General features: G+C 35.0%; 1 long non-coding RNA gene across 1 annotated transcript; it reads left to right on the top strand.

The window, feature by feature from the left end:
- Positions 1-1,661: 1,661 nt before the first annotated feature.
- LOC138696156 (uncharacterized) lies at positions 1,662-27,084 on the top strand. Its single transcript, XR_011331260.1, has 4 exons — positions 1,662-1,800; positions 19,436-19,699; positions 19,789-19,954; positions 25,249-27,084. It is a non-coding gene; the product is annotated as an uncharacterized lncRNA (long non-coding RNA).
- Positions 27,085-27,315: the final 231 nt, after the last annotated feature.

The raw sequence follows: 27,315 nt of genomic DNA, 5'->3' as shown, positions 1-27,315 counted from the left end.
TGTGAATCTTGGACTCTCACTTTGAGAGAGGAACAGAGATTAAGGATGTTTGAGAATAAGTTTCTTAGGAAAATATTTGGGGCTAAGAGGGATGAAGTTACAGGAGAATGGAGAAAGTTACACAACGCAGAACTGCACGCATTTTATTCTTCACCTGTCATAATTAAGAACATTAAATCCAGACGTTTGAGATGGGCAGGGCATGTGGCACGTATGGGCGAATCCAGAAATGCATACAGAGTGTTAGTTGGAATGCCGGAGGGAAAAAGACCTTTGGGAAGGCTGAGACGTAGATGGGAGGATAATGTTAAAATGGATTTGAGGGAGGTGGGATATAATGATAGAGACTGATTAATCTTGCACAAGATAGGGACCAATGGCGGGCTTATGTGCTTATGTGAGGGCGGCAATGAACCTCCGGCTTGCTTAAAAGCCATTTTGCAAGTAAGTAAGTAGTGTACAAAACACTAATACTTTATTTGAGCATGTATGAGAAACTAGTCCACGAAGATCAATATTATTTAAAAATACCCCTTTACTAACGCACTTACATTGAAAACATCTTCTTTACTGTGTCACTCTTCTTTTAGATTTACATGGCACAAAACAGTGGACAATAATATTCTATATCCTGATTACACAACTTTTAACACTATATCACTTCGGAAAACGTATTATTTGTCTTTCTTGTGTTAAATTTTATATTACCTTGTTAACATATTTCAGCCGTCTATTGACAATCCTCAGAACTGGTTTGTTTTGTTAACAAAAGGCGCCAAGACCAGCAACAACCAGTTCTGAAGATGGCCAATAGCAGGCTGAAACATGTTAACAAGGTAATATAAAATTTAACACAAGAAATAAAAATAATACGTTTTCCGAAATAACATTCTCTTGGATATATTTATCTGCAGTTATCTGATTCTCCGTTTTCTTTCGTTACTTTCGTTGTTTTTAATTGATTCTTTCAGTTCACTATAGACTTGAGTCAGTGCTGTATCCTTCATCTGTGTTGCCAGAAAGATTCACCACATCCATATTAATAGAAACATATCTCAGAACTTGTCAAACAATGCTAAGAATACATTATCAAAACAGTCATTGCGTTCGACATGAGACACTTTATACATCCAGTGGAAAAAAAAAGTTAATATTTTTATAAGATAAAATGAATTATAACTCAGAAAAGAATTATTATTATTTTAAATTATTCAGAAAATATCTTATAGAGGGTAGTACATAGCCTGAAATGATATATTTTATAGAAAAAGCGCGGTTTTGTCAAATTTCCCCTTCCACCTTCTCAATTAAAATTATATCTTTGTATTGCGTCATTAGTGAGCTTTTCCTTATGTCTCCGGTCGACGTGTCGACCAAGGCGTGACCGGAAATATCCCGCACTATATAAGGAAAGAATGCTCAATAATCGACATAGTTTTCTGCTCTCAAGCTAAGAGACGCTTTGCATATCATTGAATCTGTTTTCACAGTTCAGAAACTTATATCCTGCAATTTTCGTTTTGGATTCTATTAAACAATTCTTGTAAATTGGAATATCGTGTAATTCTATAAAAATTCTAATCACAAATTCAAGTCTCGTATAGTTTAAAGACTTTTGAATCCTGCAACATTTTCTTCTCTCTTAATTGATATTCGCAACTGCATGTTTATTTTCTCGTAGTTTCGTGCAATCATATTATACGATCTTTTGTTGCGACGGTGAAATCAGTATACTCTACGTCCACGTCACAATGTTCTATGCAGTGTTGCTCGCTACACTTCTGGGGTGCTTCATTGCAGGTAAATAATATTTCTGATAAATTTGATTCATTAGTTGCATTATTTACTCATGTTTCAACTAGGCACTAAACTACGTTTTAGTGACATCAATACAGTATTACCTTCAGTCGTATAAAGATTGTACATTTATTTACATAATTACAATGTATACACGTATATTTGAGCCTAGAGTTTTGAAGGGCCTCAGTAAACAGTATCACTAGAGGACGCATCACAAATTGGCAGAACATGCCCGATATTTCTAGTGGAAACAACAGTTCTAGGGCTAGATACCTCTGAAATAAAATTCCAGCGTGGCCAAGTCTCTAAGCCAAAACGTCACAAATTATAGTTCATTTGTTACAAGTTGGGACGTTATTGAAAGTTTACAAGATGTAACGCGACGACATTCCTTTTATGTCAAGTTAAAAAAGAAACATGAAATGTTTATTAAAGTTTTATGAATGCGAGTTTATTAACATAATACAGTGACGTGAAAAGAAACATTTTCAGCTATATTTTTCCGGAAAGTTTTCCGCCTTAGAACTTTATTAATCTAATTTAAACTATTACCACAGTCTAGTATATACAGTCATGAAGCTCAATATGTAAGAAATATGCTAACCACTAGAATCGCTACTATCGCCTCATCACAGACAATGCGAAATAGTACCGGCACAGTCTATTGTTTCTAGCACCCTCAACAACTCAAGTTTCGTGACTATATATACTACACTGTGCTATTACCACACTATTAGATCCTCATGGGTTGATCAAAGCCTATCATTTAAAAATAACAATTTATTGTTGGATTGTTGGCTGAGGAAAACATTTTGATAATTATAAGTTCTGTGGTTTGCGATTCCCCTACTTCGTTATATCTGTGGACTCCTAATTATATTTTGCACAATAGTGTGTTTTCTCGTTGTTACAGCAAATGGCCGCCACGATTGAAAGTTGATTTTACTGTATTAAGTATGTTGAAATGTTACAAATAACTGCTCTAGAGTTGTAATGAAAACCACTGCCTTCTATGTATGCTACAATCTTCCAATGAATTAAAATTCATACGCAAAAGGCAGTGTTAATTAATATACATTATACGAAACAAATCACTGCATTTGAAATGTACTGAACTTTATTTAAACAATTCAAACTTCACTTAAGAAAAAGAAATAAAAAATGTTCCAATTGAACATAATATTACAAGTAGGCTACTTGAATCATTTTATTCCTCAACATTGAAGTTGATTGTGAAGTTTGTACGATGGGCAGATTGCTAACATTGTCAGCTGTTCGTAGTGTACAGTGACATCGCCAGGATCAGAGCAAGGGGGATGCGGATGGGGTGCGAGCTGTAAAAATGTGGTACATAAAAAATCCAAAATGTTCTTTCATGCGCTTGCGCGCATATTATACATCTGTTTATTAATATTAATATTAATATCATTATTATTATTATTATTATTATTATTATTATTATTGCTCATCACATCCATTACGATACACTATGGGACGTAGTTGTTTTTTCACATCCAAGAAATTGTTTGTTTGTTTTTGTTCTTCAAAATAATTTATGCCTAGTATTTTGTTAATAAATTGCCCTTTGGGGTGCGGAAAGGGGTGCTCAGATTTTTTATGGGGTGCTTGCGCACCCTTTCGCACCCCCCTAGCGACGTCCGTCCCTGGTAGTGTAGTGTACATACTGTACATTAAAATTTTTTTAAATATTATCTTTAAAATATACTATCGTGCAAAAAAAAATACTGTACAAAACACGCTCTGCTCGCTTTTCAAAATTTGCTCGATTTTGTAAAGAGTATTTCCCGACCTTGTATTGTAATACACTATTTCATAACGCTTTCGTATCTCTCCCAGACATCTAAACTCGTAGCCAGTGCGAAGTTGTACGTTATACTGAATATGGTCTATGATTATTTGACAAAACTGTTTCGTGTAGTTAATTCCCAAATAAAATTTATTTTTATATCTTGATACGTTTTAAATTATATCTGTACAATTTTCGAGTAATTATGTAATACTAAAGTTTGTATTGTGTAAATTATGGCTACTGTATTTAAGCAGCAATTAGATGCGCCACCGATCAGCATTAAAGCCGAGTGACAATATCCATAAAATTTTATAAAAGATATCCAATATCAGTAAGTCAAGAAAAGTAGCTTATTATTAGGGGAAAATTGCAGGAAAATTTATAATTGCTGTATATCGGTAAAATTAGCAGATCAATAAGCTAAAATAAACCGGCACATATAACTGCAAATATAACGATATCGATGATGATGATGATGATGATCATAATAATAATAATAATAATAATAACAATAATAATTTTTATTTATTTATTATAATATTAATGTGCTGGTGTCAACAGCCATAGCCCAATAATTGTATAATAATAATAATAATAATAATAATAATAATAATAATAATAATAATAATAATAAATAATAATAATAATTAATAATAATAATAATAATAATAATAATAATAATAATAATAATAATAAGTGAAAGACCTACCCTTGGGCGGAACACTATGAATGAATAGTAATAATAATAATAATAATAATAATAATAATAATAATAATAACGATAATAATCTATACTAATAATAAATCTGTACCGTAATAAAAATGTTTCTGGTAATTTTCGCTTTTCCAAAAATAATTGGTGTTACATCCTGAAACCAAAAATCGCATTTTTGACATTTTTTTTGATATGTTTACCTGTCTGTCTGGATATTTACTATCTTTTCACGCTATAATGATTGAACCAATTTCTATGAAAATTGGTATGTAAATTAAGTTAGTTTCATCTTAGATTTTAAGCTACATGGCATTCAAAACACTTTATTTAAAAGAAGTTGTGAATTATATAAATCCAAATATCTCGCTTATTATTGATTTTATGAAAATGTTACACAACAAAGGTTTCTTTAAAAATTGTTTCCGATAAGTTTTATTCTATGCAAAATGTTGATACAACTGATATTTAACGAGATATACGAGTTTTAAAATAACAATTCGTCTTATCAATTTCGCCTCAGAGTATTAGGCTATAATGAAATGAAAACAAATGACTGGTGTCTATTTAAGAGCCTTACACAACTTACAAACGGAAGATATTCATTTAACACTATTTTTATACTGATCTAATTGTATTCTATAATGGGAATATATAAATGTTTATCAATATTAATTTACAGAGAATGTTTGTGGGTTTGTATGAAGTAATCTCAGACGCTACTTAACTGATTAGGATAATTCTTTGACCATTTGAAAGTGTAGTTTTTCTGGGTGGACGTAATGCTATATGCCATTACGATAACTCCTAAGTGAATGGAGGACTGAGGTAGGATTAACATAGATCCTTACGCACAGAAAACTTTATATTCTGTCCCAATATTATATTACGGTACTTAATTATTTAAACTTTATTTGGTCCACATAAGATACCCTAATTTTACACATTTCAATTTCTTTTTGTCCAAAGAACATAACAGTCATTTTACGAGTTTTGTCGTATAGATGAGTCTTTTCCCAGGACGAAAAATACAGGAAATATGGAGTAAAAATTAGTATTTTACCGTTGGAGCTGAGTCATTTTACAAAGTGTCACGAAATGGCGTTCCTGCGCCCATAATTTACCCATATTCGTTTGCTGTGTTTCTTAAAATAATATTTATATACCACATTCATTTTTATTTTTTTATTTACATAAACAATAATGCACAACCGAGCGAGTTGGCTCAGACGGTAGCGTTTGGGACTCGCATTCTGAAAGTCCTGGGTTCAAACTCCATGGCCGACTAATCTGACTGGGGTTTTCCTTAGTCACAAAGGCAAATGCCATTATCAACACACTTTTTAAATAATATGAGACAGTACAATATCTTATTTCAAGTGGCATCGTCTGGTACAAAAGAAATACATAAAGTAAATTGTATGTCATCATTTAAAGTTCAAGCATAGGCTTACCTATTTTCTATTACATCTAATATAGTACCAACAACTAACAACTCCAGAAATCATTGCATGATAATAACAGTTAAATTCATAGTTTTAAATACAAATTTGAAAATGATTCAGGAACAAAACGACTTACAACATAATAATCTATTATTCACTAAGTAATTACAAACCTGTATTTAGATTTAATTCAATAATATTTGAAGGGTAACGGCTAAAAACGATCATAGTCCATTTTAATCGAAAACGAGTTTGTAGTGCCATTCTACAGTATATTTTAATACAGACAGAATGCAAGTGTGATTAGGTTTGGCTAAAAAACATCATAGTCTCCTGGTTAATAAAGGGGACATATACATTGCTTTTGAGACAGGGATGTATACATACAACCTTAAAGTATAAATTCTGACAGACTAGCAAAATGTGATTCTGATCGTTTTTAGCCGTCACCCTTCATTTACTTCTAACAAGTGAAGCGAAGCGAACGGGTATGGCTAGTAATAATAATAATAATAATAATAATAATAATAATAATAATAATAATAATAATAATAAAATGTTATGTTTTATTTAACGACGCTCGCAACTGCAGAGGTTATATCAGCGTCGCCGGATGTGCCGGAATTTTGTCCCACAGGAGTTCTTTTACATGCCAGTAAATCTACTGACATGAGCCTGTCGCATTTAAGCACACTTAAATGCCATCGACCTGGCCCGGGATCGAACCCGCAACCTTGGGCATAGAAGGCCAGCGCTATACCAACTCGCCAACCAGGTCGACTAATAATAATAATAATAATAATAATAATAATAATCATCATCATCATCGTCCTTGCAGGTATTAGGCCTAGTGGCCTGTTACGGTCTCTGTCCACTTTTCAGGGGCGTCCCAAAGATCGTCTTCCATGTGGTATATACCGGAGAATTTGTCTCGGGAGTCTGGAACGGTCCATCCTATTGACATGGTTAAGCCATTTTTGTCTATAGTGGTTGAGATGTCCATAAATAGGTGTAATTTTCAATTCTTTTGTAATTATATATTATTACTATTATTTATTATTTTATTTATATTATTTAATGTACCGAAGTACATATGATGTTTCCATGCAGACATTCTGCTTCATCGTACGATGAAAGAGTAGTAGAACGGAGAAAAATTCTCTCCGGCACCGGGATTTGAACCCGGGTTTTCAGCTCTACGCAGCTCTACGTGCTGTTGCTTTATCCACTAAGCCACACCGGATTCCCATACCGGTGTCGGATCGAATCGTCTCAGTTTAAGTTCCACCTCTTGGTTCCCTCTAGTGGCCTGCCCTCTGCACTACGTCATAGATGTCTATGAACGTAGGACAATGACCACATATGTGCGGAGGTGCACTCGTTTTGTAATTAGTTCATTCCTTTTGTAGTCAAGCAAGCTGTAGCCGGCAGTTGAAAATATTCGACATTTTAATGGAGCCTTAAGAACCATCAATCAGGTTTTCATAACCACGAAAACCCAAAAACATACCAGATTAAAAGCTTATAAAGTTCTAGCAAGACCTGTCCTCATGTATGGTAGTGAGGCCTGGACTGTCCGAAACTCAGATGTTCAACGCCTAACAACTGCGGAAATGAGATTAATAATAATAATAATAATAATAATAATAATAATAATAATAATAATAATAATAATAATAATAACGAAAATTAATATTCATTTGGATTTGAGGGAGGTGGGATATGATGGTAGGGATTGGATTAATCTTGCTCAGGATAGGGACCGATGGCGGGCTTATGTGAGGGCAGCAATGAACCTCCGAGTTCATAAGTAAGTAAGTAAATATTCATACTCCATTCCTAATGCGAAACTGAATACTACGACGTAAATGGAAGCATGTAAACTGTGCTCTCTGATGTATGTGACTGTCTCAGCCGTAGAGTAGGCCTACCGTAACAAGCTGAAAGTCAAGCGAGCGTTGTTGATATTTGCTCTCAGCGTGTTCAAAATAAACTATTCACCATAATGGTATAGTTACTGTGGCGAGACATTGTGGCTCGTAGTGATAGCGCTTGCTTCTAACCTCCGCCATCCCCCACCCTCTCACTCACTGGAGTCAAACTCCGTTCCATTTGTATTTCTCTCTGACCTGCGAGTGGCAGATGTCTCTCTCGAAACCATGTACGAAAGTTCCAAGTAGGATGGGAGGACGCATTTTTTTACTGTCAATATGATGAGAAAATTAAATGTATGATTTGTTCACAAGTATTACGAGGAAAACGGCTGTATAACATAAAACGGCATTATACTACATGTTACTGATAAAACATTAAAAGGTTAAGTGTTATTGTTGTTGTTATCATCATCATCATCATCATCATCATCATCATCATCATTATCTTTGTACGTCGACACTTTTTCAGAAGATGTACGAATAATGCTGTTAGCTCTTCAATTTGAACTCACTGATTTACTATGTGATGTCAAATGAAAGCTAGATGTAAGGACTTGACAAATGTTGAACTTTCAAATCTTTGCCAAAAAATAAATATCCGAAGATTCGTTCTTTCGCTTGCTCTGTTGAAGCCATGTTAGCTACAACTTACGTTTGTGAAAAATCATTTTCAACAATTAAAATAGTAAAAAGCAAATTTCGATCACGACTGACAGACAAATACCTTCGTGATCAACTACGACTGGCAGTAAGTGACATAATTCCTGATTTTGAAACTTTGTCGCAGAGACATTCTGAAGACAGTTAATTTTAGGTTGTGATATTGTTCATTTCTTTCTTCGTTACACGTACTAAACATTAGTTTGTAGCGTTGTACTGTATAAAATTATATTTATGTGCTTGACATAAGGAAAATGAAAATCCGTTAATAAGTCAGACAGTTGCTTCACTTCCCCTTCGGGTGTCCGCCTCCCTCCATAAGTGCTATGCACGTTGAAGGTTACACAGTGGCTCGGCGCACGATTACATTTTCGCCACCGCTGTGAATACTACCCGCTCGAAACAGAGTCAAGGCTAGAGGTGGGATTCTTTCGTCAAGAGAGCAAGAACGCAATGATGGATTGTGTACTCCATCTCTACCTTCAGTGTTCATAACAAAGAAATAATAACAAGAGTAAGGCCCGTAATACACTTGAAGAGTTTTCGCTAGCGAGAAATATGTTGCGAGAAAATTCAAAGAGTGATAACATGGATTCAAATGGACATCCACACACTGGAAGAGATTCTCGTTCGAAACAAAAATCTCGCGCGAGTTTCTCGCTGGAGTCGGTAGCTCAGCGAATTTTCTTGACACATTTATCAAAGATGTTTGACATTTATACTCTTTATTACGATTGAATGTAGAAAAAGACATTACAGGTGGCGATGAATTGTATTGTTTTTATTTGAAAATGAGGAAAAATGGCTGATAATTGCAGTCAGAAACTTATCGAACTTGTACGATATCACCCGTAGGCCTATTTATATTATACACGGGATGAAAACTGTAAAAACACGAAACTTAAAGAAGAAATCTGGAGATAAATATCACATTACCTGAAAATAAATAGGGCTATATTTTATTTCGATGAGATTTAATAGCATTAATTAAACATTTGAAATAATGTATCTATATGTCTAACAGTTTACATAATTTTAATCAGAACATAGCAAAGAATCCTCTATTATCATGAATGGCAAAAACCTGAGGTCCATTCAACCTGAAATAACGCCTAAACGTATCATCATTCAAATCGAAATCAGTGTCCAAAACTCGCCCTTATTTTCGTAAGATACAATGTGATTTTAAGATATTTCTGGCTTTGATTTTAGGCCTACTTTTTATTTTCATTAACAAAATACGTTCATGTAACTCCATTTCCTGATCATGTGAATACTCAGATTCAACATAGCGTTCGTACGTGGTAATTTGTAAAGTACGACAATATACTTACAGGTTATATATTTAAGTACGACAATATACGTAAATACATAACCTATAATATTTCCCCCGACGAGTCATTACTATAATCAGAGAAATGCTTTCTGCATGAAGGCAGTGCATAGATGATCATAGCGAGGTGTGATCTGTGATAACGAGAACTCGCCAAGTGTGTGGAGGAAGGCTCTTCGCCTCTTTCTCGCTAGCGAAAACTCTTCAAGTGTGTTACGGGCCTAAGAAGGCGTGAAAATCTGTTTAATATTATATTCGTTTCATCTTATTCGCTTATTTTGTTGTTTCCCATTGAATTGTCGTTCTTTATTGTTATACTGGAATATGCATCTTAACTCACTAGGCTTTCAAAATTAGGTGTTACCTTTTAATACGTAGCCACTGTGAAATTGTGCATGAAGTCTCACATCTGTGAAGCAGGTTCTTCTTTCCGATTTTAGTAAACTATCTTAAATTTTGGAAAAAAAAAAAAAAAAGTCAAGAAATGTAGGTAAACCCAAACATAGCTCCAATTCTGTCAGCGACTGATCTGAGAAGTGGATATTTAGAGGTGTCAGTGTTTTTAAAACAGTTGAATCAGACGTGGGCGGGCATTACCGCACAGAATCGAACGGAACCACATGATCCTCCCACCCTTTTCGCCTCTAGATGTTTTCTATGTCGGTAACAGTCCGATCAGGTAGAGAACTGGTAGTCAGCGGTGGATCTTACTGCAAAATGTAGCTCTGTAAGGAAACTACTAGAGTAAAAAAGCGGAAAACTATTTAAGTTTCGTGTAGTGTGCAAGTTGAAAAATGTACACAATGAATTTTCTTTGATACATCATTTGAAATATAATTTTAAAAAAGTAAAATTAACCACAAAATATATTAAATGGAATGATAGGTCGGAACAAACAAAATATTATTTTATCCTTCATTACCCCACAGAACATATCTAACTCATTAGGTCACAGTAAAGAGTAACTTACTGTAGGCTGTGTACGCTTCCGACAAAAAATTTAAACGATTCCCCATTGCTTCCTGCGATTCTCCTTCCACACGGGCATAGTTTAGAGTGTCTTTCCCTCAAAGGATATACTCTTGAGTGCGGGACGTTCGAATGAATACGAGCAAACGAAAAATTTGCATTGCAGTGTACTAATGGCTCATGAGAAGAAAGGATTTGTCGGTAGGTTAAATATTATTTGAGGAAAAGGGAAAGATCTGATACTACTTACAATTTTCAATGTATAATACAAAAAAATGCTCGAAAATTGCTAATTTCAAAAGTGCTATGTATGAGCGTTGCAGTGAAAAAAATAATTACCAAAATGAGATCAAAATCATTGAAAAATAGGCAATTCAGACAATTACTGAAGAAGACGGATGATGGATATGAAGACTTGGCATACCACACCCACACAAGTGAGGTTGTTCAGTCGTGGGAAAATGTTAAAGATTTTTCTGATCTGCAGAATACCGTCCAGTGTGATCTGCTTAACAAACAAGTACAGTTTGTATCCAGCAAACAGCAACACGCATTCATCATATACTGGCACAAATACGTAGACGACATACTAATACCACAGTCTAGTATATAGTCACGAAGCTCAATACGTAGTAAATATGCATCCATAGATAGTTGCTAACACTAGGATCGCTACTATCGCCTCATTACAGACAATGCGAAATAGTACCTGCACAGTCTATTGTTCCTAGTACCCCCATGAACTCAAGCTTCGTGACTGTATATACTAGACTGTGCTAATACTATACAAAGAAAACAAAAGGCAGATTGAAAACCACCCACGACGATGACATCACTGGACGCAATGTAATGTAAGATGTAATATCAATCGAGGAGTATATAGCACTCCATTCGGATCCCAGTGGCGGACTCTGCACAATATTTATTTATAGTTGGACAGATTATATTTTATTTCACTTTTATTTTTATTGTACTACAACAAGTAGGAAAATACGTCAAAAATTGCCACTCTTAATACAACTCGTAAATTTTCGTCTGCTAGTCACGATCTTTGTTTAGATTTCACAAGTTTTCGTTCAGAAAACAATTGTTCGGAAATACACTGAATGTAGAGCCAAACATAGCAGCTATGTAGGGTCGTGGCAGGTGACCTATGATAGGACTACTTATACAGATATTTTTCTATGGGAGCATTTTAAATTAATCTAAGCCAGTTTGGTGTGTTATACATGGCAACGTCTTATGTCCTCACTTATTTCCTGCTCTCTTAATAACAGGTTACTCCACTTAGTAGACTTTTTTAAAGTCATATTTCGAGTCCCGTATGTTACTATAGACACCAGTTGCTTTATGTTAGATTCATTTCTTCTAATATTTTTTCTCTTGCTTGGAATAACTCCTCTCCTGTTGTATTTCCTTCGAGTGCAATGATATCGAGTAAAATATTCTTATACAGAGAGATACTTCGTAACTCCGTGGGTGAACATTACAAATTCTACTGTATCAGTATCGTGTTTCCACCTAAAGTGAGAGATTAGACCGTTTATGCATCTTTTATTCTATTTCTCGTTCAGCTAGTGTTTCAATATCTCTTAACCTCCTTTGTATTGTCCGTGTGGATAATTTCATACTTTTAAAATCATCAGATTATTCGGGACAAATAATGTTAGCAACTTTATTCAGACATGTTTTAACGGACTGTCCTTTATAGCACTTCAATGATTTTGCGATTTCCAAAGCAATAACATAACTTGCATGGGGTTCCCTTTGACTCATAGCTTGTTTCATCATATTTTAGTATTGGAAATGTTATTTGAATTTAGTTTTTTTTATGTTTTAATTGCTTCGTCCTGTCCAACGCTACGAAAAGAAAATTATTTTTATACTTATTTTCTGCTGTAGCTATATATTTCGTTTACAATTTTTATTACATTGGATATGTTCTTGTATACCTATGATTTCGTGATAATCCTATGACGTGTCGTAATGTACATCTTTGATTTATAAGTGCCTATTAGAATTTTAGAACATAAGAGGCGTCATCATATGCACAACAAATACTGTTCCTCCCATTCTTCCTTAAACGCACGTCTCCGAACAGACGTTGAAGGTTTCAGAAAGAAGCAATCTAAATGTAATCAGGTAACCTGCCACTAATAGATGCCTGTGAATTGGAGTTGTAGGGGAGTTTGGATGGAAGGATGGGGATGAAGCAAAGACAGTTTACTGCGCTCCCCATGCGACGTCACTATTGCTAGTGATCACGATGACATTTTTGCCGATCCCTGCCCTAGAACAATGTGAAATTTATAAACATACAAAAACGCACCCACATCACATCCTGAACACTCAACTCAATTTCAAAACACACATCCTTTTCGACACAATAATGAACACACACCATCATAACAGGAAACCACTAGACTTTGGACAATGATGCACAAAACTTCGAAACTAGTCAAGCAAGGTAAATCCTAAATACTAACATAGTAAAGAAGATTGAAATTTAATCAGTCAGTAATAAAACTTAAGTAATGCAATTACTGTAACTTAAAAACGAGTAATAATAATGATAATAATAACAATAGTAAAAAAGAATACCAATAATAATAATAACAATAACAATAATAATAATAATAATAATAATAATAATAATAATAATAAATTCTTAACCTTTCAATAAAAATTGTAATGTCAGACATAACTCCAAATTTTGAAAAGCTTGTCTAATTAAGTAATAAAGAATAAAAAAAATAGCATCACATTTTAACCGTTGTGGAATTTTACATGTTTATTTCATTTTTACAAGATTTTTACAGTAACACTTTAAGTTAGGAACAAAGTTATATTCCACCTATTTTTAAAGAACTGTATTCAACAGATGTTGAAGAAAAATGGGAATATAAGAGTACAGTACATAAGTTATTCATAGATTTCAAAGAGGCATATGACTCGGTTAAGAGGGAACTTTTATATGATATTCTTATAGAAACTAGTTAGATTAATTAAAATGTTTCAGTGAAACGTACAGCAGAGTCTGTATAGGCCAGTCTCTGACGGATGCTTTTCCAATTCACTGTGGGCTAAAGCAAGGAGATGCACTATCACCTTTACTTTTTAACTTCGCTTTAGAATATGCCATTAGGAAAGTTCAGGATAACAGACAGGGTTTGGAATTGAACGGGTTACATCACCTTCTTGTCTATGCGGATGACATGAATATGTTAGGAGAAAATTCACAAACGATTAAAGAAAACACAGGAATTTTACTTGAAGCAGGTTCGGAAGTAAATCCTGAAAAGACAAAGTATATGATTATATCTCATGATCAGAATAATGTGCGAAATGGAAATATAAAAATTGGAAATTTATCCTTCAAAGAGGTGGAAAAATTAAAATATCTTGGAGCAACGGTAACAAATATAAATGACGCTCGAGAGGAAATTAAACGTGAAATAAATATGGGAAATGCCTATTATTATTCGGTTGAGGAGCTTTTGCCATCTAGTCTGCTATTAAAAAATCTGAGTTGGAATTTATAAAACAGTTATATTATTACCGGTTGTTCTATATGGTTGTGAAACTTGGACTCTCACTTTGAGAGAGGAACAGAGATTAAGGGTGTTTGAGAATAAGGTTCTTAGGAAAATATTTGGTGCTAAGAGGGATGACGTTACAGGATAATGGAGAAAGTTACACAACGCAGAACTGCACGCATTGTATTCTTCACGTGACATAATTAGGAACATTACATCCAGATGTTTGAGATGAGCAGAGCATGTAACACGTATGGGCGAATCCAGAAATGCATATAGAATGTTAGTTAGGAGGCCGGAGGGAAAAATACCTTTGGGCAGGCGAGACGTAGATGGGAGGATAATATTAAAATGGATTTAAGGGAGGTGGGATATGATGGTAGAGTCTGGGACGGATGGCGGTCTTATGTGAGGGTGGCTACGAACCTTTGATTCCTTAAAAACCATAAGTAAGTAAGCAAGTATGGTGTAGGTTATAGCCTAATATTTATTTTATGGCATGTAAGTGAAATATGTACTTATTAGCGTATATATTTGTTATTTATTTATTAAAAAATTTAAATTATGGTTTATTTAACGACGCTTGCAACTGCAGAGGTTATATCAGCGTCACCGGTGTGCCGGAAATTTTGTCCCGCAGGAGTTCTTTTACATGCCAGTAAATCTACTAACATGAGCCTGTCGCATTTAAACACACTTAAATGCCCTCGACCTTGGCCGGGATCGAACCCGCAACCTCGAGCATTGAAGGTCAGCGCTATACCAACTACGCTACCGAGAGCGACATTTATTTATTTGTTTACTTATTTAAGTAGGTACTTGTTTATATAACTCTCTACTTATTTATTTAGATAGGTATTCATTTGCTTATTTAGTTAGTTATTCACTTGTTTACTTAGTTATTTAGTTGTGAATTTGGTTATTTAGTTTTTATTTGCTTATTAATTTATAAATTTATTTAGGTTTAAAGATATTTACTTGTATACTAATTATTTACTTGCTTATTTAGCTAGTTTTTCACGCGTTTGTTCAGTTAATTTAATTTATTAGTCTGTTCGAATATTTTGGGTTTGCCTTGCAACACAGAATAGCTCACAATAAAATTTAAAATGAAAAATTATATAAGCAGATTTCAAATAAAAGAGATTAAAACATATAGAAAAAAAATAAAACATGGTACAATTTCAATTGAAAAGATCATAAAGATGCTGGCGAAATATCGCTACAGAAAATTTTATTATGGTGGTGACGATGGCATCTTGAAGATCTCTCTTCAGCTTGTATTTTTCCCTCCACTTTACAAATGTTTTCGGAATGGTGCCTCTCTCTTCGAAGAAGAGACCGGTAACTGTGATTTTTTCAATGTTGCATTTCGCTAATAGGTACTGAATCGTGGGCTCATAGATTTTCTTTTTCTCTTCGTTCACTTGAGATGGTTGAGTGGCTGAGATTTTAAATCTGATAGTAGGATCAATTATTTCGGCTGCCTGTTTATATTTATTTATAGCTATGATATCGATCCTATGATTGCTCCCACCATCATCAATACAATGAACTTCCTCCTGAACTTCTAGATTTTTGGATTGAAGTGCACATGTGATCATAGAACGTATGGTGCTGTGACGTTTTATTCTGAGTACTTCTCTCTGTGGACAACTCCCAAGCACATGTGGTAAAGTTTCATACTCACTACAGTGCCTACAGTGGGTTGTGCTTGTAGAGCGACCAGGGAGAAAACATACTGTTGCCACCATCACAATCATTTTTAGCATTTCTCTCCACTCAGAACTTGATAATTTTTCATGTCTGATGATCCACGAGTTGGCTGCCGGCTGCAGGTACTTCTTCAAACATTACAACTTATTTTCCTTTCTGGGGGTATGCACACCAGGTTTTAAATTCACTGTGCCAAAGATGTTGCCTTAGTTGTTTCATGGATCCTGTAGTCTCATCTATGCTCACTTGCAACTCCAACAAGCAACGGGTTCTTATAGTTTCGAGGTCTCGTATAGCATTAACGTGCTGGTCATTTAGGTTCTCTAGCTTGGTATTGATGTTGAGTTGCTGCAGATAGAAGCCACGGTTTTCTATGAAATGAATGCAAATTGGAATTTAACTTAATAAGTAATGGTTAATTTCATATCCACAATTAATTTTACATATTTACGTTTTTTTGATAAAATAACCGAATAAAAAAAACATAAATATGTAAAATGAATTGTGGATATGAAATGTACCATTACTTATTAAGTTAAATCCCAATTTGCATTCATTTCATAGAAAACCACGGCTTCAAAAAATTATTTAATTTCCATTTCACTTTGCTCCCTTGTTTCATTTTGCCCCTTCCACTTTTCCCCACAGCCACCATTAAGAAATAAAAGCTTGTATCGCCATCTTGATTTGATGTAAAAGTCGTTTTAGCTTTCACAATGTAGTAAAATACGTAAGTTAAAGTAACATATATATATAAGAAACACAAGATATGAGTCACTAGTACATTTGCCAAAAGAAAAAGTGGCCGCTTTCCAGAAGCAAAGTTCCCTTCGGGTATCTTCGCTACAGTTCGGTGACAGACGATGTTACCTGTTGTTGTAACACGTTGCCTGATATCTACAGTTATAATTAAAGTATTATTTGTGTTACTTGATAGCGTAATGGTAATGTTCTGGCTTCTTATTCGTGAGGTCCTGCGTTCGAATACAACCTCGTGCTCTTTATGTTATTTTTTTGTTTTGTTTTTAAGAGAGAGATACAAAATATACATAATTGCTCTTTTCCCTTTTATGATTATTTTAGTAATTAACATCAGGTTCATGAATGTGTTATGTCATGCCTTTATCATTACTTATTATGACATTATGGCTGCAAATGGAAAGAAAAAAAGATTTTATTCTCAACAAAAATATCTTTCGTGGCACAAACAAAAAAAACTTACTAGCGTCTGCCTTAGAACATTCAAACAATTAATCCTTCAAAAAACAAAACAAAAAGCTACGATTAAATATATTTAATCTATCTTTCCCACATCTCGATCACATCTTGCATTCGATTATTTTTTTACGACGCTTTATCATCTTCTTGGTTATTTAGCGTCTGAATGAGGTGAAGGTAATAATGCCGGTGAAATGAGTCCGGGGTCCAGCACCGAAAGTTACCCAGCATTCTTGCAGTCGAGTGGGCATGGAATCGACTAGAGTCTTTTCAAATAACTACTACAGTATTCTCACCCACGACATTCCAAGCATCCTGGGCATACATAAGCGTTCTGCCCATGGGCAGGTCTTTCACTGCAAACCCAGCATTCTCCAATCTTTCCTATTTTCTGCCTTCCTCTTAGTCTCCGCACATGATCCACATATCTTAATGTCGTCTATTATATGATATCTTCTTCTGCCTCGAACTCTTCTCCCGTTCACCATTCCTTCCAGTGCATCCCTCAGTAGGCAGTTTCTTCTCAACCAGTGACCCAACCAATTCCTTTTTCTCTTTCTAATCAGTTTCACCATCATACTTTCTTCATCCACTTTTTCCAACACAACTTCATTTCTTATTCTGTCTGTTCACTTCACATTTTCCATTTTTCTCCACATCCACATTTCAAATGCTTCTATGTGTTTCTCGTAATGTCCATGTTTTTTCACCATACAGTGCCACACAAAACACTTCACTAGTTTGTTCCTTAGTTCTTTTTCCAGAGATCGCAGAAGATGCTTCTTTTTCTGTTAAAAGCTTCCTTTGTTCATGTTTGCAGTTTTTCTTGGAAAGGATAAATTCGTTAACTTCCCGTTGCTTTCCGCACACCACTGTCTCTTTCGAATCTTAATAGATTCTAGGGGGCCCAAGCGTGGCGGTGAAGAGAGTGGATTTGACTAATTGGGCCCTCCGGACTTCACCGAAATTCACTGCAAGGGTTAAATATTAGTTCCTATCAAGATTTTTGACCCGATCAGATACCGGGAAATGCCAATTAGCCTTTGTCCCCCGCATCCTGGACGAACTTCTACAAATCATCAGAAAATCTTGGAGGGGAATTGGGCCAATTTTTCCGCAAATGTTTCTTAACTTGTGCCCTCGTAGTGCAGTCGGAAGAACGTCGGAATTTTGATGTAAACATCTCAGGTTCAATTCCTCGTCACTCCTTTTCATTTTATTGTGTTTGAAGATAATATAATGCAATAATGTAAAAAGAAAAAACTAACAACAGTATTATACAACTGTATTGTTCCAAACCTAATATTAAATTCATGTTATTTATGTCGCTAAAGAACGATAACAGAATATAAATGATAACTTGAATATTATTTATATCACTAACAACGATAACATAATATAAATAACTTCAATATTATTTATACAGGATCATTAAAGAACGATAACATAATATAAATTATAAATATCGGTTTGCTTAATTAATATAAAATATTATATAATATATAATTAATTATTTAAATAAAATTACCAATTTTTCAAAGAAAAATGATTATTTATATTGCAATAATTTCTTATATAAATTCAGAGTATTTATATCGCGAAAGAACGATAACAGAATATTAATGGTAACTTGAATATTATTTGTAACGCGAAAGAACGGTAACAAAATAGAAATTATAATTTGAATATTATTTATATCGCTAAAGAACAATTAAAAAAATAAAATGATAACTTGAACATGGCCCGAACTCCCAATCTTTCAATCGTTAAGCGAGCACTCTACCGCTGGTCTACGAGACACAGATATGAAATAATTCCATAGTTCCGGAACTGCTTCCACAAGGACATGCATCGTGTAACATCGCCGTGACCCGAAGTGGACTTAGAAAATTTTCGCTGGTCACGAGTGCGGCCACTTTTTTTTTTTGACAACTGTACATCATCAATACAAAATTAAAACAGTTAGAAACTTACATCAGCAATGCATAAAAAATCTTTTTGCTCTGGCACAATCCAAACACCACTTACCAACGACACAACTACAGAAAATGAAGGCTCTCTAAACTCCTCGTCTAATACGTAGGCGGGCTTACGTATATCAGCATCAAACAGAGACTTATTTCAAATGTTTCACTTTGCCCCTCTCTCCCCTACTTTTTCATATTCATTCAATCACAACATTTTCCACATTATAATAATCTACATAGACGGTCATATTTAATTCTACAACAGCGGCACTTTGGCATTTATCTAGGTGTTTCGGTAGGATCACACTCAAGATTTTTTTGTCTTCCTGTTTCAGGTCAAGGCTTGATTCTTCGGCCTGTAACACCTCGCATCGTGTATGTAAAGAAAGGGGACAGGATAGTCTAATAAGAACATGCAGAATCTGAAGACACCCTGTGCCTCTATGAATTAGGAAACAGACAGATAAGTGACTTCGACCTGAGGGTAGACATCACCAGAAAGGAGTTCGTGATACAACTCCATATATGGAGGGTAGACCGTTACCAATCTGTGGACGTCTACAGCAACGAAAAGCTTAGCTGGTCTGTCGTAATACAGGGTGAGTTCATTATTTTGACGTTTTTTTTTTTTTTTCCAATTCGGCCAAAATGAATAGCTGTGTATAGAGCAGCATCTGTGTGATTGCAGTTGCTCCTCAGTACCACAATTCCATGGACAGCGGCTTCAAATGCTGTATCAATGTCGACCAACCTGAATTGAAATGCCAGGCTCCGAATCAAGGCGACGTCACGGGTGTGACATCACCATGAGGGACGCTGATCACAAAATTATCAACGAATATAGTCAATGCGGGGTGAGTATTTCCGAGGATGAACTAATTTATACAAAATTAAGTATGGATTTTGTTGAAAGAGTGATTATATTGGTAACATTTGTAATGGTATATGTTCGTTACACATTACTTTCGAACGTGTGCACCATTCACATCGCGACACACCTCCCATCTGTCAGTAGTGGCGCTATGTTGTGGAGTATCGACTGTATTATGGCGACTGCATCTTGTGTAATGCGCTTTCGGAGCTCCGCCAGTTAATCCTGGACCTGACTGTAGTTATGTAGGAAAGATTGAGTACAGAGAACGTTTCTGACGAATGCTTAGTGGTGCCCTAGTAAGAATTTCTGACTTGCGTGGACATCCAACACCTGGTACGTTTCCCGACTATGACGTCATAAAAGATGGTAGCTGCTCGACTCCATATCTTTGTTAATACTTGAGTGAATCTAATGGGAATTATTTCAATATGTTATAATAAGGTATACTACTTATGAGTTGAATAGAAGTTCTTGATCTATAATTTTTTGCTTTGTTCTTTTGTTACTATAGAAGTTATACAGCACATTGCAACAAATTTAATGCTAGTATTGGACATAACTTCTCATGGAAATACTATGGTATCATGAATTATGTGATATCATATTATGACAAAATATACAAGCAGTGACTATATTACAAACATATTTTGTCTAAAAAGGATTCTTACAAGTTGAATTCGAGTCTTTAAGGGGTTAGGTACAGCTTATAGCAGTAAAATTTTGGAAATATTCAACATTTTTTCCCTCTATTACTGTATCTTGTACAATAATGAAAATTAGTATGTGTAAAACACTGTCCTTCTGCTAAATGAAAAAAAAATATTTTTACGATTAAAAAAATTTTAACAATTGTTTTCAAAGTTCAGTTCACTGTGCAGTGATGAAGCGTTTCCCACATAACTCAAAAACTATCCAACATTCTGTGATTAAATTTTTTGTGTTTACCGGTATTTATGCATGCCATATCTACAATATTATGCAAGATCATTTCTCTACCTTTGATAGATTGTTTGATAAAAAATAAATTCATTTAAAAAAATGGTCAAATATTTCCTTCTAATACAGAATAAAAAAATATTATTTATTAAGGAATGTAGTTGAAAGAGCATGATATTGTAAACATGAGTTTCAGCAATAAAATAAAAGAGAGAACATAAAAAAGTTAATAAGTTTATGTGTTAGGTATGAGGGAAATGCTCCATCACTGCACAGTATACTGGCATCAGTTTGAATTTTGAAAAAAAAAAATAAATAGTTTTTTAAATCGTAAAAATATCTTTTTCGTATAGCAGAAGGACAATGTTTTACAAATACCAATTTTCATAATTGTACAAGATACAATAATGGAGGAAAAAAATGTTGAATATTTCCAAAAATTTTACTGCTGTAAGTTGTACCTAACCCCTTAATACTCCAACGCTTACAGAAGTGGCAACAGGCTACTTCATTTTCTCTACAAATGCATGAGGATTTGACACATTGTAAACAATTAATTACATACTTAAATGAAGTCTTTGGAATATTTCTGTAAGTTATTTTATGGCACCAAACTATTTTCTAACACTTCAAAGTCAAACTCACATGACATTCCACTTCCACGGAAACATTTACATAAACAACCAGGAACAATCATTTTAGCTATGTGGAATGCTCCCAAAACAAGTAAAATATATATTTTTTAACTTATCGTAATTCCTTATCTGTACTTCGCGTCTGATAGAGTATACACCTTCGTCACAGTATACTGGTAGGTAGTTTTGGTTCAGAATGATTAAGGATCCCATTGAAATTCAATAGTGCAGTGTGTACGATCCCATGCTGACTTATTGAATTTGGGATCACTGGCAAAACCCAATTTGTTTCTGTTATAGATCGTCTATTCAACATATTGAAAATGCTCCATGACAATACAGCTATTCAAGACTTTCTTCTGTAATGGAAATCTCCGAACTGTTGAGAAGAATTCCTTAATAATTGCCATAATATTTCTAAATACTCATATTGCTTCTTCTCATCCTCAATAATTGTAAATAATCCTGAAAAATACTTCGTAATCTCTTGAAAGATCAGAACTGCTGATTTGGAATATGTTTGTAACTTTTGGCACGGGAGGAGAACTTGAATTGCTTTCATCCTTCGCGTCATAGCGGTCTCTGATAAGCACGTTTTAGCTGGAATGTCCAGTGACTTTTCTAGAAAGAGTAGCTACACATATAGTATTACGTGAACTTAGATTCTTCGTGATAAAATTTGTCGAAGGCGCCAATCGTGTATGAATTGATTTTGAAATGACTGGCAATCTTAACTTCATTTGGACACTCTTGAACGGCATATTGTGTTAGATTATGTTGGTAGCAAATAAGTCAGACTTACATGATTAAAGGTCATCGGTGTTTTGTTTTTACATTTCTAATGTATTGATTCCCATGTTATCATATGCAATGGTGCCTTTTTAGCTACATGATATATGTTGTAGTGAAACTTATATCTCAAGATTCTACTTTTGTGAATACTTCCTTTTTTCCAAGTCTTAATCATCAGCAAACGAAAACGAGACAGAACCAGTGATGGCACAGCCCTCTAGTTCACACAAAGTCTTTAGAATCTTGTTAAGAAAAAGTGACTATATTTATTCGATATAATCGACAATTTACTGTAATTACTTCTCTGAGTACTGTACAGGTTTCAGAGGGCATAATGAATGTTTATGTTTTCATTGTGTACGCATTTTTGTTATGTTTACTGGAGAATTCATATGCTCATGATAAGAGTACATATGTGTGAATTAGCCCCCCTTAGCCCTCCCCCAAGGAAATCGTTCTACATCCGCCTACGCACCTAAACTAGGTGAATATAACCGGCCCTGTCCCAGCCCCGTAGAGAGCGGCAACCCGACAAACTAGAAACTTGGGAACCCCGCAGCACATGCCTCCGGCTCTCGGCCCCGTAGAGAGCGGCAACCCGACAAGGTTACAAGGAAAAACACAGCTCATTTAGATACGATGAATGTCATAAAATCATTTGTGAATAATGTACAAATATGGAAACATCAGCTTTATATTTTTATTCCAGATTTATGTTTTTCTCCCGTTTGATATGTCTTATTAAAGGAGAAATAGGCATAATCTCTGAAAATTTTTGCAACTTTTCTTTACGAATTTGAATTAAGGACGTAAAATCAATGAATGTGAAAATGTTCATTTAGGAATCCATTTTTAGTAACACCAGAAAAAAGTTCACATAATTTAAAATTAGAGATTATTCACTTGCAGAGTGATACTCACCCACGAAAGTTTGGAAAGTCAGAAACTGATGGCGCAGTGTATCAACCTCGCAGTAATCATAGGTTACAAAAACCACAGTTAAACAGTAACCAAAGTTAGAATGTAATTTCTGTGCACTATTCATAAACACCAGTTGCTTAAACATGGTTAGCTGACACCTCATTTAACCATGGTAAAGATTATGATGGTATACAGTTTCTAAAAAAGAATAACTAAAGGAAAGCATCCATACCTCTGTAAAGATAATAGCCAACATCAAAAAACGATTGCGCTTACTCCGTTCAGCATCGAAACGAACTTATCCTATATTTTAGCATTGCAATAAAGCAAAAATGGTTATACCCCAGTGTGAGTTCGAAGTATTGAAAGATTCAATTGCTATATTTAAATATATTATATAGGATAAAAGACGAAATAACCATAAAGTAAAAGGGTGAAGAAGATTAGTAAGAATATGTGTTTATAATCAATGGCCCCAATAAATATCAGGGAACTGTGCAATATCCTAACATCCAACCACAACCTCTCTTTGTTCAGCAACGTAGGAAAAGAGATAAACGAGCTTCCCTCTTAAAAACGAGCGTTCCCTCTTAAAATACAGAAAATATAAGTTGCATAGAATTGAAATATAAACAGCCGATCAATAGAAGAAATAGGACTGTTTCTAGGTTATTTCAAGTGATCCATTTGTTACAGGAAAAATGGCACGGTAGATTTTGATAAACGAACTCCCTCCTGAAATGTTCTGTCATCTAATTCCTCCTAACAATTCTCTCTTTTCACTAATGAAAATTCACGTTCACAATCATTCCTATCCAATAATCAGCTGAGAATCTGCCCGCTATTTTGTTTTACCACTAATCACTGATTATCTCCTTTAATAACTCGAATATGGCCGGCTAGAGATTACCGTGGTTAACCTCCTGTTTAAATACTAACCGAGGTCGATGTATGGTAAAAATGCTTAACCAAGAGTTAGGTGCAATTGTAATCAGTGGTCACAATAACCGACGTTGGTACACGTGGCCATGAGCTATACATATAAATTTATTAATCATAAAGAGTTTCCTACTTTGCAAATTTTAGGAAATGTTTGGCGGTAATATTTTCATCAACGTACATAAGTGAAATAATTTTTTCAGTTTTAAATAATGACAAAAACATAAGACGATCCCGAATTAGTGATTCAAATTTATCCTCTATACTGCGAGTGAATGCGTCTACACTGCAACCAAACAGATGCTGCTAAAATCTCCACATTACCCTTGCAGAATAAATAATGGTATGATTGGAAATAATATATTGTAAGAAACGCATTGGTTTAGTCACGATGGAATTTGTGGTAGACAAAGCGGGTGCGAGGGGTTTTTCTCGGAGTTCTACCATTTCTACTCACTATTATCAGCATTCCACTATACTCGTCAATCGTCCGCACACTGCGAGGTCCAGAACAAATAAAAAAATAGCTAAAAGAGTTATACGCAATATGTTTAATGAATTATATTTGATCTTGTAACGTAAACAGTTCACCACTGAAGCTAATACATACCGTGTTCCATGTCCTCTTCATCCATGATGTAACATGATAGATCGAGGCCCCCTCAGCTCATTCCTTTTGGCTGTAATGTCCACAAGAACGTTGTTTAATATCTCAACAAATATGAATTAAAATACAAGTGAAATAGAAAACAATGAAGTACGTGAATTGTGTAAAATAACTGTTGAAAGAATTAAAAATATGTAAAACAAAAAAAAAAACATTATAACCCTGCTGAAGTAATTGTTGACATTTCTAGTTCCTGAGTATCTACATGGTGAGGAACATAAAATGTATTTGTTTAGAATTCCTACCTCTGCTGATCACATGTGACTAAAAGAGTGTCTCTGCTGGCAGATGTATAAAATAGAGGTCGTCAGTGGTAAGGAAAAATCAAGAATAGAATTCGATCATAAAATTACCAAAGCTCTAAGTCAATATCTCTATTTGCAGGAACTCTCGGCGCTTGACCCTAATCAAAGAAAAGCACTTCTGTTGGATGCCGCTAGGAGTGGAGACTTCGAAGAAGTATGGAAGTTGCTAATGTTGGGAACACTACTGGACGGAGATGCATCTATTAATAAGCCCACTCTTTGTCTTACATCTCTGGAAGGTCGTGTCGAAGTGACCCAATTAATATTGGAGCAAATTATTCTAATGTCCTCATTGATCCTAAGAAGGCATATTCTTTAGTAACACCTAGGCCTACATAATATATGTAACATATATTTAACACGCTTTCATTGTGTGTCATGATCCAGGTCACTCTCTGTAGTTGAAATATTTCTTGGACGCGGCATGAACTCGAATTTCAACAACACTGACATTCAACAACCGGTTCTATTTGCAGCCGGGATATCGGGGTCACTTGCCAGTTATTTAATTTCTTGTCGGGGCAGGCGCTAGTCCAGACGTTGCTGCCAAAAACGGTGAAACTCTGCTTCATAAAACGGTATATCAGGATCTTTTGGCAGTTGTTGGGTTTCTTATCTGGGCCGGCGCTAGTCTAGACGTTTCTGCCAAAAATGGTACAACTCTGCTTCACCAGGCTGCATCTCAGGGTCACTTGCTAGTTGTTCAGTTTCTTATCGGTACAGACGCTAATCCAGATGTTGCTGCCAAAAATGTTGTGACTCCGGTTCACAAGACAGCGTATCGGCATCACTGGGCAGTTGTTCAGAAAGTCGTGCAATTGTTAACAAAAGAGGCAAGACATCGTTAGACTTGGCGAAAGATAATGGCAGATTCAAAGTTGTGGAATTGTGACTGAGGCGGTACGCTGCTTTGTTGGTGTATCACTTAAGAAAGTCGAGGTAACTGCATGCTTATACCATAAGAGACCTTCTCCGTTATTTTCCTTCATGTATGATGTTTGTGAAAGGAGTAATTTGTAAGGCGTGATATGTCAACATAACAAAATCTCATCTTAGCAGTACAGATACTGTCTCATAAGTGAATTAGAATTTGGAGCAAAATGTTAGCTGGTGTGTATTGGTACAAGATAAAATTAACCTAATCTTCAAAGTAAAGGCTGTTATTTTCTATGATCTGAAGTTATTTTTCAGCGAGATTGTTACCATTTCTGAGTTTGATGTGATACTCATTCCAACGACTTGAAAGTTTTAGAAATTTCTTTCACACAGAAAGTGAGCTATGGATGGAAACAGAAGGTAATCTGAAGGCACAAGATCAGAGCTATATGACGAGAGTGAAAACTGGTCGATTTCTCTCAATTCCTGAATTTCTTGCAAAGTTGTTCGAGCAGTATGAAGTCTCGTAGTGTCCTGTTGCAAGAGAATTCTATTTCGATTAACTAATGCCGGTACCTTTCTCTCAAAACTTCACGATCTTTTTGTGCCTGTTGAGAATGAAATTCCTCATCGAGTACACGTCCGCTTGGAACGAAGTTCCAGTGAATCTCAACTTCAAATTTCCATCAGACATAATATTGCTTTAGGGCCAAACCGATTTTGCTAGCGAAGACTTTGGCAGGAGGAAGGGAATCAAGCCACAGTTTTGTGATGTGAGAGTACCTGTAATATACATATTTTTATCACTACAGTCCTGCGTTTGGTTACCTAGAATGTCCAAGAGACCCGCAACAGCGTATGTATGGAGTAAAGCTCGGCGACATCTAATCCTATTTACCGAGTTCAGGTCTGCTGTTCAGTGAACATACGAAAACAAAACGAAGCTTCCACTTGGATATTAATGCTTTAATAGAAGAATTTTGTAGCGAGCACTTCATTGGGAAAGAAATGAATGTATTTAATCAGAAAAAAGGAGAAATATTTCATTTGAAACATTTAAATGTTTACAGTAATGTGCAGAGACTCGTACAGCACAAACACATAATTTGTTTTATTTTAAGTTTGTGCTCAAATTTATGTTTTCCCATTTGTTAATTCAGACTTTTAATTAGATGTAAAGTATCTAGCTGCATTTGACTTACTATAAAAATCAGGAATAGACAAATCCTATTCAAAATTTTTCGACTTCGACTTCTTTTCAAGTCACTAC

This window comes from Periplaneta americana, chromosome 3, assembly GCF_040183065.1.
Source record: "Periplaneta americana isolate PAMFEO1 chromosome 3, P.americana_PAMFEO1_priV1, whole genome shotgun sequence".
Classification (NCBI taxonomy): Eukaryota; Metazoa; Arthropoda; class Insecta; order Blattodea; family Blattidae; genus Periplaneta; species Periplaneta americana.
This window is presented reverse-complemented; position numbering and strand designations above follow the sequence as displayed.